The sequence below is a fragment of the Furipterus horrens genome, unplaced genomic scaffold, assembly GCF_987537825.1.
Source record: "Furipterus horrens unplaced genomic scaffold, mFurHor1.1.pri manual_scaffold_1, whole genome shotgun sequence".
NCBI classification, from domain to species: Eukaryota; Metazoa; Chordata; class Mammalia; order Chiroptera; family Furipteridae; genus Furipterus; species Furipterus horrens.
The window spans coordinates 170,513,806-170,522,895 of NW_028327171.1; the positions used below are offsets into that span (position 1 = coordinate 170,513,806).

The 9,090-nt window shown below is 39.7% G+C and overlaps 1 non-coding gene and 1 pseudogene across 1 annotated transcript; both read right to left on the reverse strand.

Annotated features, from left to right (window-relative positions):
* Positions 1-204: 204 nt before the first annotated feature.
* On the reverse strand, positions 205-310 carry LOC150022283 (U6 spliceosomal RNA). The gene has a single exon (XR_016513424.1). It is a non-coding gene; the product is annotated as a U6 spliceosomal RNA (small nuclear RNA).
* Positions 311-2,388: 2,078 nt separating this feature from the next.
* Positions 2,389-2,745, reverse strand: LOC150022284 (small ribosomal subunit protein uS10 pseudogene; annotated as a pseudogene).
* Positions 2,746-9,090: the final 6,345 nt, after the last annotated feature.

Genomic DNA, 9,090 nt, shown 5'->3' on the forward strand with positions numbered 1-9,090 from the left:
ATTTTCAAATCAGAGAAACTGAAATTTCAACTCAAAATGACAATGATTTCTTTATCAAAGGAGCATTTTTCCTCCCATGTGAGTCGGTTTAACCCCTTTTTGCCATTTCCTACAGCAATGATATATTTATTCAATGGTACTTTAACTTACCGTTCTTTTTTTAAATTGAATTCATTGGGGAGACATTGGTTAACAAAACCATATAAAAATATGGGCCACTTCACGAATTTGTGTGTCATCCTTGTGCAAGGACCATGCTAATGTCTCTGTATTGTTCCAATTTTAGTATATATGCTGTCAAAGCAAGCACTACATTAACTTATAGTTCATGCCTCACTGTTAGAGAGAGATTTATGCACCATGAAAAATAGAGTTCACTAGTTTGTATAGAAATTAAAACATGGAACAAAAGACCATACCCCTGAACCACTGGATCAATCATCATCACACTTTGGCCTCACTTGGTCCCTCTGAAGGACCTCTGGATCTAAATCTCTTGAGGCCAGGGACTCTTCCCATTTCACCTGGTATCCTATCAGAGTGGCTCTCACAAAGCTAGTTCTTAATAAATATTTGTTGAACTAATCTGAAGATGGTTCGTCAGAGACAATAACAGAAATACACATAAGAAATAACAACACAGTATTTCATTAGTCTGCGTCCTTTTTAGCAGTTCTAAGGGGAAAGAAAATTCACAGCAAGACAACACTGGGAAGTCTTGTGCTTTTGTAAAAAAGCAATGAAGGAAAAATATTTATTTGGCAACTGCTCTTCAGTGTGGAAAAACCCACAGCTGTAAACAGCAGCGAAGGAAAACAAAACAAAACAACAGACAACCAAAACCTAATCAGTGAGTCTAAGCATTTTACCACACTAGACATCAGGACACAAGATTATTCCTTTTGCTACTTCTGTTTGCCAATTTCTGCCCATTTGCCAAAATAAAGATGTCCTTTCTCAGCTAAACCTCAGCTGTAAGAATCAATTAATGACTTCAGAATGGAAGACAGATACTTCCTACAGGAGAATTCCCTGGGCAGACAAAAAACATGTAACCAGCACCGGTTACAGGATTTGTGAGGCCCAGTGCAAAATGAAAACTTGGGGCTCCTTGTTTAAAAGTCAGGGGAAAAAAGTGCCATTAAAGATACTAAAATAGAAGCTTTTTCCTTTCTTTCAGTTTCTCTCTTGACTTGTCATGGTGTTTTTGTTTGTTTGTTTGTTGTTGTTATTTAATGCTCCTTAAGTAAAGAAAAATTAAGAATCCTAAATTACTGGCATGATTTTTATCATTCTTTTTTTTTTTTTTTTTAATTGTGGAATACCAGTTTTTTAAATGTAAACATGAGAACATTTAACTTGTATGTGGAATCACTGAAATTACACAATTTATATTTTGTAGCTCATACCATACATATGTATTTTGTTCTTACCAGAACATTGGAAATGCAAAAACTAATTTGACTACTTTTTATTTCACTTCTTGATACGTGCACATTCTACCAACACTTCATGGAAACCAAAAGCTTCCATGAAATGCTGACCTTGTACTTGCTTTGAGTCCTGCTGGACTCCCATGCTGGGTCCACTGGAAGTCTGTGCTCAAACAGCATCAGGAATGTTATATGCGAATGGGGTGGCGAGGAACAATGGACACATGTATATGTGCTCATCCAGCATCCTATTTTCCCTTTGGATTTTACTTACAAAACACAAGTTCAAAGATAAAATCACGGTATTATGAACTTGTCCTGGCTGGTGTGGCTCAGTTGGTTGGAGCGTCATCACATAACTGAAAGGTTGTGGGTTCAATTCCCAGCTGGGGCACATGCCTAGGGTGTGGTTTGATCCCTGGGCTAACCACCTAGGATCCCCAGGCTAGGCACGTATGGGAGGCAACCAATGGATGTTTCCCTCTCACATTGACGCTTCTTTCTCCCCGTTTCTCTCTTCCTTCCTCCCTCTCTAAAAGCAATGAAATTAAAAATCTTTGAAGAGGATAAAAATAAATTATCATGAACTTCAACACAGTGACAGCAGAACATCAAACCAAGTGTGGGGCCCTTCTGAATGTGGGACCCTGTGCAACTACATAGACCATGCACCTTTGAAGCCAGCCTTGGATATAACCAAAGTAAGAGTTATCTTTTCTTTTTCAGTAATTTGAAAAAAATCAGTAATTATTGGAAGAGCACAAACAAAATGAGCATGTGACAATTTGGTCAATATTGAAAAGTAACATGGTAATGGGTAATGTATGCCTGAGATGAATCTTGAAATATCATAAACAAGTTAACAGGAAAAAAAGAATTTGTATCAATGTTCATCTGAGATTCACCTTTTTTTATTTTTTAAACAACTGATAGTCAATTTATTAAAACTGTTGATTTAAGCATCTGCAATGGTGACTTCAACCTTGACTCCTGGCTCAATACTGATGGAAGTAATCTGCTCAACAATCTCAGAGCTGTGCAAGTCAATAAGTTGCCTGAGGATCCTTATCTAAAATTGATCCCAAGTCTTAGAACCCTCGCCACAGGGAGTTTTCCTTTTAGTGATTCTTAGAGTCTTGGTAGGCATCAGAACCGGACCTTTCACTTTGAGGTTCTTTTCCTTTGCCCCTCTGATCAAGTCTGCACACACCTTCTCCAAAGACATGAGGTTCCAGCTGGTTAGAGTAATTCTAATTCAGCGAATTGCCACCTCTGGTTCCACAAGTGTCTTTCTGGTATCTTTAAAAGCCATTGCTGTGGCGTGGTTTCCTGGTGGACTGGTTCCTGGGCGAGAGCAAACAGCAGTGAGTCAGGAGCCAAAGCCGGCTGAACTGTGATCAGCTGCAGCTGCAACCGCGACTTCCTCAAAAGCATGAGATTCATCTTTTTCTAAAAGAAGATTTTATTTATTTATTTTTAGAGAGAGAGGAAAAGAGGGAGAAAGAGAGGAAGAGAAGCATCAATGTGTGGCTGCTTCTTGTGCACCAACTAGGGATCTGGCCTGCAACCCAGTCGGCGACGCTTTAATTCACTGGTCGGCACTCAGTCCACTGAGCCACACCAGTCAGGGCTGAGATTCAGTTCAAGTGCAGTAAGTTCATAGTTGTGAGGAAAACTACTAGAGTAAAAAAATTTTTAACGAGCAAGACATTTTTGTTTACAGTATTCCCTCACTTATCACGGGTATTACTACGTTCTAGACCGCCGCTCCCCCCCCCCCCCAGGTGAAAATCTGCAAAGTAGGAACCTTACATTTATTTTGGTATTTATATATATTTTAAGGCTTTATAAACCCTTCCCATACCCTTATAAACCATTCCCAGTCCCTTATTAACCTTTTCCACACTTTTATAAACACTACTTATGTTCTTAAACATATTCTACACTCCTAAACCTACATATCTTTAACAACATATGTATACAGTACTGCAGAATCCCACGATGTAGTAGAAAATCCATGATAAATAATTAAATATAATATTTTATTTAAAAATCCCATGATATAGTGAGGCTGTGATAAGTGAACTACGATACAGAGAGGGACTACTGTATTGATTAAAAACTTACCACTTTAAAAATAAAGGCTTAAAGTTACAGAGGCAATATAAAAAAGCAACTCACAATTTGAAAATAGTTTGAAGATTTTTTTGCATATGTCTGTATCATAACCATTTTAATCCTAATTGAGGCAGATGATAGCAATGATAGCAAACTTATTCTTTTCTTTTCATGCACTAATGTTTTGTATTATTTTGTTGATGAGAGACAGCACCATAAAGCCCCAGAGGAAAACCTATCTAAACATTTTCAATTAGAAAGGTTTTTAATGAAACAATGATAAATAAACCATTAATTTGTCTTCATTTTAATGTGTAATATCTTCTTTTATATTAAGGTGAAAAATTCAGTTGTATTTTCAAATGATCAATAAAAATATAATTAATTATATTAGAATGACATGGAAAATCATGTGACAAGAGGGCTTTGATTACACTGTATGAATATACAGCATTGTGAATATAAAAGTGTTGCTGTAAAATAAAGGTGTATTATATATTTAGTAATAATTTTTCATAATAAAATTAACCAAAGCCGGATATTTCTTGTAGTGAATCAAATATTTTCTAAAAATAACTTTTCCAAACACACACACACACACACACACGATTATATATTGAGCATTTCTGGAAGGATATTCAAGACGATGTTAATTACATGTTTCCAAACCTCTAGGAATGAGACTGGGTGTTGACAAAAACATTTTTGCCTTTTGCTACTCTTCTGTACTATTTGAATTTTTTTTTTTTTTTGCAGGGCCCATGATTTTATGTTAATCATTTAAAAGCTGGCTAATTGAAAAAGGGTAGTCATTCAGTGAGCATTCCCTAAAGTACATACTGTAGTCTAAAGCCATGCATTGTATATAGGCTTTTGTACCATGCTTTCAATTTTATTCTTGAGTCAGTTAGAGCTACTCTCTAGCTCAGGGAAATTTTTGCATTAATAATGCCATTGGGGGTCTCCAGAAGGAGAACTTTTTGCAATAACAGGGCTTGTCAATCATGAGGAAGAGCTATATGTATAAACCTTTTCCTATCATATGTTGTATGTAACTAATATTCTTTCACACTTTCAAAAAATTTTTAATGGAAAAATTCTAAAATACACAAAGGTAGGTAGAATGGTATAATGAACTCCCATGTTATCTATCAACCAGCTTCAGCAATGATCAACTCATGTATAATCTTGTTTTGTTTATACCTCCAGGCTCTCCCCCATCCCAACTGAATTATTTTGGAGCAAATCCAATTATCATATCTTTTCATCCATAAATACTTCAGTGTGTATTTCTATGAAGAGGGAAAAGACTGGCCCAGAGTCAAGAGCGAGGACACTGCCCGGGCACCTTATCTTCCTCCTACTCCACCCTGCCTTCCCAGGAGACTCGGAAATCAAACCTACATACTCGTCGTCGGCAGCCGTCTGTCTCGAGAGACGATGGTGTAGCTTCTCAAGAGTCTATCTGCACCGCCGAGAATGGCTGTGCAGTCCGACTCGGGAGTGACATCGTATCTGTCCCCTCCCGTGTTGAATCGACATCTTGCGATGACGCTGAAGCTACAGAGCCTGGGCAGGGTGATATGGAGGGTCTGCTGTTGCCCATGCAGCAGACCCCCCCTCTCTTCGCAGCTGAAGGGTCCAAGGGAAAGACGGAGTCAATACAGCTTGGCTTCAGGTGCGCCGCAGGAGTTGCCGGTGTTGACTACAACGTCAAACCGCCTTAGGGACTCCGGCTCCGGATTTTCTGTCGGGGTTTACTCCCTTAGCCTTTCCCCTGAAGAGGTATGCCGCAAGGCAGCGGAGGTTTTTTGGAGTCAGAGTTTTCCTTCTCTGATGTGCCCTGACTGGAAGATCGAACCAGCGACACTTAGCTCGCAGGCTGACGCTCAATCCACTGAGCCAAACCAGCCAGGGCTCGTTTTTCTGTCTAGTCACTGGTTATCTTAATAGCTTCATTATTGCTCATCCTTTAAAAAGCTTTTTCTTATCGTAGTATGTAGGCCCTGGCTGGTTTAGCTCAGTGGATTGAGCGTCGGCCTGCGAGCTAAGTGTCGCTGGTTCGATCTTCCAGTCAGGGCACATCACAGAAGGAAAACTCTGACTCCAAAAAACCTCCGCTGCCTTGCGGCATACCTCTTCAGGGGAAAGGCTAAGGGAGTAAACCCCGACAGAAAATCCGGAGCCGGAGTCCCTAAGGCGGTTTGACGTTGTAGTCAACACCGGCAACTCCTGCGGCGCACCTGAAGCCAAGCTGTATTGACTCCGTCTTTCCCTTGGACCCTTCAGCTGCGAAGAGAGGGGGGGTCTGCTGCATGGGCAACAGCAGACCCTCCATATCACCCTGCCCAGGCTCTGTAGCTTCAGCTTCGCTGGAGAGGACACTCCAGCGTCATCGCAAGATGTCGATTCAACACGGGAGGAGACAGATACCGTGTCACTCCCGAGTCGGACTGCACAGCCATTCTCGGCGGTGCAGATAGACTCTTAAGAAGCTACACCATCGTCTCTCGAGATGGACGGCTGCCAACGATTTCTATGAAGACTTTCAAAAAAATAACCACAAATATCACCTCATCTAAAAAATCCTTGGGAATTTCTTAATGTTATTAAATATCCAATTATTGTTAAAATTTCCCTGATTGCCTCACAAATGTGTTTTTTTTTTTTTTACATTTGACTGTGTATGGACTATAGACTGCCTTTTCACCTCTTTCCTATTTGTTTCTTACTCTTTGTTGAAGAAACCAGGTAATTTGTACCATAAGTGTTTTCCATAGTCTGGACTTTGTTGATTGCATTCCCCTGTTATTGTTTAACATGTTTTCTGTTTTCTGTCCCCTGTATTTCTTATAAATTCGGAGTTAGATCTGGATGCTTAGTTAGAGCAGGTTTTATTTTTGGGGAAAGCACCTTCATAAGTGATATTGTGTACATCCTACTACATTACATCAGAAGGCATATAATACCTTGTCTCTCAATTTGTGATGTTAGCATTGATTAGGAGTAGTTCAAAGTCATCAGCACAGCATATTGCAGTAGCCTTCTCCCTGTTCTCCCCACTTTGCCCTTGCTCCCACACTGTAAATATTACAGAGTGGGGGTCTCCAAAAATCCCCAGAGCCTGCAGATTGGGGGATGGGGAAAAGGGAACAGCTTTTAAGATGCCTTTGCATGACTATGGCTAGTAGCTTAGTTTCTCAGTTATGCAAATGGCTTTGGTTCTTCCAAGGCCCCAAGAAGATGGGAGGGGTTTTGAACATGGAATGGTGCAGAAAGAGCATACAGAGCCTGTGCAAAGTTCTGTGAATGTTCAGAACTGGGTACCACACCCACTGCGTCACAGGATGCAGTCAGAGATTTAAAAATAGGTGGCAGACATTTTATTGGGAGAACACTATGTGGTTTTGGGAAGAGGAGAGGAGATCCATGCAGTTTGCAAGGAGGGCGGAGAACTCCATGCTGCTTTGAAAGGGAGAATGCCATGTGACTTTGAAAGGGCAAAGCACATGTTTTCCTGGACTGTTACATGGAGGCTGATGACATTGTACCCCAGATTCTGAAGGAGACAGCTGACAGATAAGGGATGGGGAACTTCTGGTCATGTTCTTGGCTTCTGCCTTTTGGGGAGCAAGGGAAGTGCTGGTTCCCATGGGAGAAGAGGGCTCTAAGCTGAAGTGCTCACAGCCCTCCCCAGGTTGGAATATTGTAAATAAAGATGTGTTTTCCTCAACACTAGTTGCTGGGTTTTACATCAAGGTGCCACGTGAAAGAACCCCCTTTCACTCTGTAACGTAAATGATATTTTCCATGGAAGGACTCTGCTGTGGGGTTGGCTGGGCAATTTTTCTGGGCTCAGCTATGACTCATTCACTAGATGGCCCTCTGTTGTCTCTTCTCAAATGGACTCAGCGTCTCATCCTGTCGTAAGCTGGCCCAAGCACATTCGTGGTAATTACAGGAATCTAAGAGGCTTCCATATTTGAAATATTTGACTCATTAAAAAGATCGTTCTTTCTTAGCAAAGCAAATTCTTCATTAGACTTCCAATTAGTTTTCAGTATGAGCGTTCAATACAGATACAATATACGATAGAGCTAATCTTCCTGAAGCTTTGGCAGTTAATTTTGTCACTTATGTAATAGGATAAGGTTTAGAATTAACATCTTCTAGTCCTTGTACTTAATACAGTTTTATACACTTTCTGGAGTGATTAGAAGTCTTTATCATTTTGTTCTTGAGCTTGTCAGTTCCATCTACACCAGAATTCTTTATTTCCTTTAATTTGTCTCATTGACTATTTTACTTCCTGTACAATTCTTCTTCCCTTTCTTTTGACAGCCCAAGGCAATTTACGGACAGTCCTGTTTTAGCTGTGCCAACCTACCTGTTCAGTTTATCCTTGGGAGATTCAGGAGAAACCTGCTACAGTTAGTGTTTATTAGCTTTTGTGATATTTACCTAACAAATGTGGCTTTAGGAGATCAAGGTAGGCATTGATAGCACTGACAAGTAATAAAAATAGAGGGGTGGAGAACTCAAGCACATGCGAATGGGAGAGTCACTCTGCAATGATGCTTATATGACATGAATATTTTCCCCTCGATTTTAGAAGCAGCTCTGTTAAATCACTTCATTTCTTCAATAATTTACAGCATCTTGGGTGTCTTGAAGTATACAAACTATATCTATATATTTTTCCTTGACTTCACCAAATATAATACCATATATTTTATTTATTGTCTCATATACTTCAAGCTACTTAAAAATAATAATTCACTTAATAGTGAAAAAAAGCTTAAGGTATACTTCAGAAAATATTTAATTAAAAAAATTGTATTTATTTATTTTTAGAAGGAGGGGAGGGAGAGTGAAAGAGAAGGAGAGAAACATCAATGTGTGCAGGAAACAATCAGTTGCCTCTCACGTGCCCCCAACTGGGGACCTGGCCACAAACCAGACATGTGTTGGTTCCCTGACTTGGTATCGAACAAGCGACCTTTTGGTTTGCAGGCTGGCATTCAATCCACTGATCCACACTGGCCAGGGCAGGATATATTTAATTTATAGGTAGAAAAAAGCTAAAGCTCGGGAAGATGACTTCCCTCCAGCTAGTGGTAGAGCAGAGGACTAGGGGAGAGCACAAAAGCCTAACCCTATTCTCAACAGCAACCCTTACTCACTCCATACTCAAAGGCAAGATAACTTATAGCCTGGACTTAAGGGTGTTACATATTAAAGTTTTGTATTGGAAATTAAGAACTGAAAGACTTGGATGGATTTTGTTAAACCACAGTGACCTGTGAATGTCAAAGAAGTAGAAAATGAACAGAAAAACAGATATTTTTGTTAGAGCTTAGCCAGTCTTATGTGGTTCACTAAGGCACAAGTTCAATGATAATTAAAAGCTATAAAGGGAGTGTCTTAAATTATAAGCACTCCTAGAATCTTGTAACTATAAAAAGCATTCTTGAATACCACGATCACAAAACAGTTTAACATATTATCAGTATAACTGATTATCAACAAAACACTATCA